The sequence below is a fragment of the Halichoerus grypus genome, chromosome 1 (assembly GCF_964656455.1).
Source record: "Halichoerus grypus chromosome 1, mHalGry1.hap1.1, whole genome shotgun sequence".
Classification (NCBI taxonomy): Eukaryota; Metazoa; Chordata; class Mammalia; order Carnivora; family Phocidae; genus Halichoerus; species Halichoerus grypus.
In genome coordinates, this window is record NC_135712.1 from 55387954 (window position 1) to 55395088 (window position 7135).

Genomic DNA, 7135 nt, shown 5'->3' on the forward strand with positions numbered 1-7135 from the left:
TTCTTTGTTGCGAGCGACAGAAAAGGGAGTTCGTAAAAGCATATTGGATAGTTCATTGGTGCCCAAAGAGGATTGGAAAACTTGGTGCAGACTCACACAGCCACGAAAAAGCAGTCAGATGAAAACCACACAGCTGCTTTACCAGGAGCGAGAACCCCAGCAGCTGGCTCCTGGTTTTGAGCAGGGGACTTTAGCTGTGCAGCAATTGTTTTAGCCCCCAGAAATCATTCTCTGGTTTCCACTTCTTTGTATCATTTCCTCTGGAGCCTAGGTCGTATCGTCAGGCCCTCACTTCAAGTCATGCAGGGTGGTGAGTGGTTGGCATTTTCAGCTTTCGTGGTTGGGGAATTCCACAAACACAGAAGGGGCTTTATTGCTGGTGGTCCTAAGGAATTACAAATTCTACTGTCGCAGGCGTCTCATACAATTCAAGCACTCTTTAACAGTAATCATATTTTCTTATATTGTCCCTAGTTTCAAAATGGTTACTATCACTTTGGTATTTATAAAGATGACCTGCTTATTTAAAATACTTAAGCATCTACCGTACACCATTATATTTGCGTAAAGTGCACCACTTGTATGATCTAAGCAGAGTCTTAATGAGACAGAAATAGAATTTCACTTTAGCTAAAAGGATTTAGATTACATATAACAATGGATATGTATAATTTACCCTGGAAATCTGGAAATGGATTACTGTGTTGTTGCTGGACAAATCTGAGAAGATGTATCGGAAGAGATGCAGTTTGCATATGTAAATAGGTTGGGTGTACACAACGGGTTTCACTACCCTGTGAGAACATGTACAATACCATTACCATTACCATTACCATCTAAACCTCAATTGCTGCCGTCCCCAAACCATTTTGTGGGGCCTCAGTCTACTCCCAAAAGCCTCAGGAATGTCACATGTCTCCAGCGTGGTGGCATCACATGTGTGCATGCACATTGCTGACATGTCTGGTTGTCCCACCACGGCCTCGGACATTGGAGTCTTCTACGTACAAATACTTTCTTCTGTTTCCCTCAAAGCAGCACTGAATAAGCTCAGATAATATCTTTTATGAACATAATTGTAAGTTTCTCCCCTTATATCTTTTATGAACATAACTGTAAGTTTCTCCCCTTAACCCTTCTTTTACAAAAGTATAAAGCTAGTTAATCAGTTCAAGTAAGAGAAAAATACAATGTCTGTGACTTTTTTTTTTTTTTTTTATCCGTTTTTACCAACACTTCCCCCATGGGTCTTTGTCTTATTAGCATCATCACCATAAACAACAATAAAATGTCCCCTTTCTCCTTCACTAAAAAAAAAATAAAACAAAACAAAACAACCCTTCCTCATATCCACAGAAACATAAATTCATCTGCAGGTGACACTGGACAAAAAGCAATCCAACTTAGATTCAGTTTAGAAACTCTGATAGTCCCATGCTGATAAATAATGGAAAATGAAATTTACAATGATTAGCTGTACAAATTGAGTGTGTTTGGTTCAAACAATTACTTAGTTGTCTTTTGTTCTAGCTAATGCGGAAGCTCAGGTGTCCAAACCACCGAAGCTCCCTGTTCCAGCAATTATTTTCAAATCCAAATTGGGAAGTAATGGGCTCTTGATTTAGTTAGTTATATAAAATCTATTAAAATGTGCCATTAACAACAGGAATGTAACAGCCTGGCTCAGTTCAAATCCAGAAACAGATCAATAAAGCAGAAAAGTCTGCTGTTTCCTAACTGAGCAGTTTTGCTTCACTATTTTTGAGCAGTTATATAGTAGGCTGGGGGAAAATGGGGTAGCATTTTCACAACCATGTATATAGTTGAACACCTTGTATTTGTATGTGCAGATTCTATAAGGAGACCAAATTACATTTAAAAACATGTTTTTAAAAAGATTTTATTTATTTGTGAGATAGAGAGCGAGAACATGAGCATTGGGGAGGGGCAGAGAGAGAGGGAGAGGCAGACTCCCCACTGAGCAGGGATCCGGACATGGGGCCAATCTCAGGACCCTAGGATCATGCCCTGAGCTGAAGGCAGATGCTTAACCGACTGAGCCACCCAGGTGCATCTAAAAACACTTTTTAATTTTTCTTCATAACAACCTGTTACGGGAAAGAAATACACCAGCATTTTATAATAGAGGAGGTTGAGTTGCTGAGAGAGGGTGACAAAGTAAAAGGTGTCTAGACTACTTCTAGACTGTAAGTCTCTGGTCTAGAACTCTGCGTATGGTCTCTAGGATACCGATGTAAATCGGGATCTCTGGTTACATACATTCCTATCCTTTGTGTGTTTGCATTTTGATGATACATGTATGCACTTTCCATCTTTTGTTTCTTATTTAATCCTTTGAAAACTGCTTTTCCTTGTCTAAACTCCTTATTCATATGAGTCTTGAATTTAGTATTTTGTTCAGCATGAAGGCATTTTGAGCTTTACAAGAACATGTATTCTTATAGTATGGAATTTAGTGTAACAGTTCTATCTTACATTTTGAGTAATCTCATTTTCAGCATATCTGTAAGAATGTTGTAAATCTATCTTTTAATATTGCTCCAAGAGAGTGTCCCATGCCAGCTTACTTGAAAATTTACTGTTTGCTTTGAACTAGAAGCACATTTTGTCCTTTATGCTCGGTGGAGGGTCATCAGTATATATTTCAAGCTCCATTTATAAAACTGAGCTGGTCTTGGTAGCTCTTAGTTTTTTCAGCTAATGAATATGATTTTGTCTTTCCCAAATAACTATACAAATGATACAGATTTAACAGGTTGTAAAGACACAAAAATTTGCCTTTGAGACATGGCAGGTTTGTATTACTATCCTTTTCCCAGAAATTAATACTGCAAAAAGAGTAAAAACAAAACAGAACTTTTTTTTCTCTCTAGTATAAATTGCATGTCTCAGAGGAGATTATAGTGCTTTAAAGATCTGATATTATCACATTCCTGTGATATAAGTGGGAAAGTAATTTAATATTCTTTTGATTATCATCAACAAATACTGACGGTGATTTTATTAGACTGGGGATGTAGGAAGCAGAGATGTTTAAGATTGTATAAGCCTCAAAGCCACTTATATGCTGGAAGGAGTAGAGAAGACTTACTCACGCAAAGATAAGGAATAATGCAAAATAGATGCCAAGTATACTGAGTGGAGCTCATGTTACAGAAGCACCTTCACTTATAAACATTCAAAGTAGGTAGATCATTGATATGAACTAAGCTATTGGCCAGGGCAAACCATGCCACCCCAGCATGCCAACAACAAATGGTGCTGATGGCCTCTGGCATAAGTCCGTTTGGCCTTACAAATAGCCTCTTAAATCCTAATGATTGTAAGTATCTGTAAATGCCAAAATAATTCAGCAAAGGACACCAAAGACTGAAGTAGTTGGAAAATATGGGACTTCACGTACACTTTAATGGAAGAGGTAGACATTTTAGTAGACAGCAGGAAAAGGAAATGAAGCAAGAAAGGAAACAGAAAGAAATGTGAATGGCCATTTGAGGAATACCAAGTAGACTTGGTAGGATTAAGTGCAGTGTTTCTTTAGATGTTTAATGTTAAATGCGGAAACAGATTGAAGGCAGACTGAGAGTTTGAAAGTACAGGGTGAGATATATATATGAAGTGTTAAATGTATAAAGTCTGTTCCTGAGAGCAGGTTAATATCAGGGAAACCAGTTGGGGTGAGAAAGGAAGACAGCTACATTTACTAAGTATCTGTGTTGTGGTTATTGTGGTATGTGCTTAGCATTTGGTTCTTTATTTAACTTCAGAAACTACTGTCAGAATATAAGGACGTTATAAGCTCACTGAAAACAGTAGTCTGAATGGGAAAAGAAAGAACTGAACAGTTTTTTTAAGGATTTATTTATTTATTTGAGTGAGAGAGAGTGTGAGCATGAATGGGGGAGAGGTAGAGGGAAAGAGAAAATCTCAAGTACACTCCACGTTGAGCGCGGAGCGAACGTGGGGCTCAATTTCACGATCCTGAGATCATGATCAGAGCCAATATCAAGAGTCAAACGCTTATCCCACTGAGCCACCCAGGTGCCCCAAGAAAGGAACAGTTTTAAATTGAAAGGACTTGAAACCTGATTCTAGGGGGCAAAAAGGGGAGGCGTCAAGAATACCGCAATCTTCCAACTGAGTTTGGAGGCACAAACATTTAGGGGTTGGGAGAAGGAAGGAAAATAGCAGAGATGACAGAGATAAAGAGCTTGAACTGAAGAAGGAGAATCAGGATATGCAGAGTTAGAGAAACCTATGGATAACACAGTTTTAATATTAAAGGGGAAACTTTCACCAAGGAGCCCTGTGTATAATTCAGGTACCCCAGCTTCCAGGACTGTCATTTAGGCTGTTACTAATCTGGCTGCTGAGGTTTGAAATAAAGCCATGTTTCCTTTACCTACAAACTTCGTTCCTTGGGTAGAAAAAAGAATGGTAGGTCATGATATTCTGTTTTGACAGATTCTCAGATTCTGATTTTTTCCTTTTAACTGTCAGAAAAAAAAATCATTAAATCATTACTATAGAAAAACAAAACATTAATAGTCTTTTTTTTTTTTAAAGATTTTATTTATTTATTTGAGAGAGAGAATGAGAGAGAGAGAGAGAGCACATGAGAGGGGGGAGGGTCAGAGGGAGAAGCAGACTCCCTGCTGAGCAGGAAGCCTGATGCGGGACTCGATCCTGGGACCCCAGGATCATGACCTGAGCTGAAGGCAGTCGCTTAACCAACTGAGCCACCCAGGCACCCAAAACATTAATAGTCTTAACAAAATCTTCATTCGCATCACCTGCTGACACTCTTGCCAACAATCATTTTAAATTCTACACCTGGGGGCACCTGGGTGGCTCAGTGGGTTAAGCAGCTGCCTTCAGCTCAGGTCATGATCTCAGGGTCCTAGGATCGAGCCCTCTATCAGGCTCCTTGCTCAGTGGAGAGCCTGCTTCTCCCTCTGCCTGCCATTCCCCCTGCTTGTGCTTGCTCTCTGTCTCGCTCTCGCTCTCTGTCTCTGTCTCTCGCTCTCTGTGTCAAATAAATGAATAAAAAATCTTTAAAAAAATAAATACATTCTACACCTGAAACTAATATTACACTGTACTTTCTTTCACTAACTAGAATTTAAATAAAAACTTGAAAGTAAAAAAGAAAAAAGAATCATTTTCTAATTCTTTTCTTCCATTTGCCTTATCTCTTGCTTCCTGGGAACCAAAGCCAGTAAAAAACCAAAGCGGCAGACTTGGGAGAAAAAAAAAACAAAAACAAAAACCACCAAAACCTTGTTATTTGGATAACATGAGATAATGGTATCCTAGTTACTTACTGCCTGTTACATCCCCAACTCTGTCATTTAGTTCTCTAAAATCACAAACTCCAGTTAATGCACACAGATGAGAGAGAAAAGAGTAAAGTCAACAAAATTTGGGAAGTCTGAGGGTCATGTCACCAGTAGCCTTCACTAAAAATTTCACTGTTCTAGTGAAACTAGTTCCTTGTTTCCATAGTAAAGAAGGTGCTTTTCATGCTGAGGCCTCACTTAAAGATGGAAGATGATTGGTTATATAATCTTACTACTTAAGTTGATGGAAAAGCCATCTTTATTTTTGTTCCTAGATCCAATATAAATCAAAATGGGTGTAGTTTTTGTCATTAATCAAATCGGTATGAGCTAAAAATTGTGCAAAATTTAATTAAATGATGAGATAACTGCATTCCTAGGTGGTTTTTAGCATCAGACTTACTGTCATATGGTAGGAAATTAATTAAATGGCTCCTTCAAACATATATGATATGATTTATTATAAAAAGGAGACCCTTCAAAAAGTGAGACAATGGGGAAATTAAAGCAATATTTATATCATTAATAGAACATTACATAACATATTGAAAAATACATATTTTACTTATTTATTAGTCATTGTCTTTAATTGTGCACATGGCAAGTAGATGCCCAGATTCAGGGTGTGCAGTTCGAAAATGCAGAGTTACTCCTGTAATTGCATGCATATTGGGGGTGGACTTTTCTGCACTGTCGTCTGTGATAGCAAAGCAAAGCAACAGACTTGCTATAAACACTGACTAGCAGACTAACTTCCACAAGAGCTGGAAGGAGGAATTTGCGGTAGATAAACCAACTGCGTAGATTGGATAATATATGATAATACATATTAAAATGATCATTTTGTGATTTTTTTCCTAAATCAAAGTATTTATGTTTAATTTCCAAATAATACTAAAGAAGCATTTTTCCCATATTTGTCTGAAGAACACATGGATAAATTGGATGAGAGACACTTCTGAGAACTGGTTTTGAAAACAATACCTGGCATATAAAGAGCACTCAATAAACATTTTTTATTTTTTATTTTTTTTAAGATTTTATTTATTTATTTGACAGAGAGAGAGACGGCGAGAGAGGGAACACAAGCAGGGGGAGTGGGAGAGGGAGAAGCAGGCTCCCCGCTGAGCAGGGAGCCCGATGTGGGGCTCAATCCCAGGACCCTGGGAACATGACCTGAGCCGAAGGCAGACGCCTAACGACTGAGCCACCCAGGTTCCCCTCTATAAATATTTTTTGAATAATTGGCTATAAAATGACTTAATCTTGCTGCATCCTGCTTTCCAGTGATTAGCTTTAGTATCCTACTACTGTATTTATTTTACTTATTGCAGAGCAGTCCATGAAACCTAGAATAAGATGATAGAGGAAAAGCAGTGGGACTTTTGGGGGAAGTAAAGCTGCAGTACATAATCCTATTTAAGCCTGTGCATGGAGGTTTGGGTAAGACCATTTATGAAAGAGTGGATGACAGAAAAACTTCAAGCTATGGAGCTCATGAAAGCAATAACATTTGTGGTTGAATTTATGTATCAGAACATTGGTTTCTAGGCTTATTTAGCTATTGTTCATCTGTAATGCAGATAAAAGCTTTGCTGCTCTGGTTGACTTAGGTCTAAGGTGGCTTGGAGATAGGCTTTCTCGGCCCCCCAACTTCCTCTGTGATGGTCACGGAGGGGCTCTGAAGAGCAATGCTTGAAAATGACTGCATTAGAAATAAGCTAAGTGAGCTACAAGGAACACAAATATTTGCTAACTGACAGACAGAATGAAAG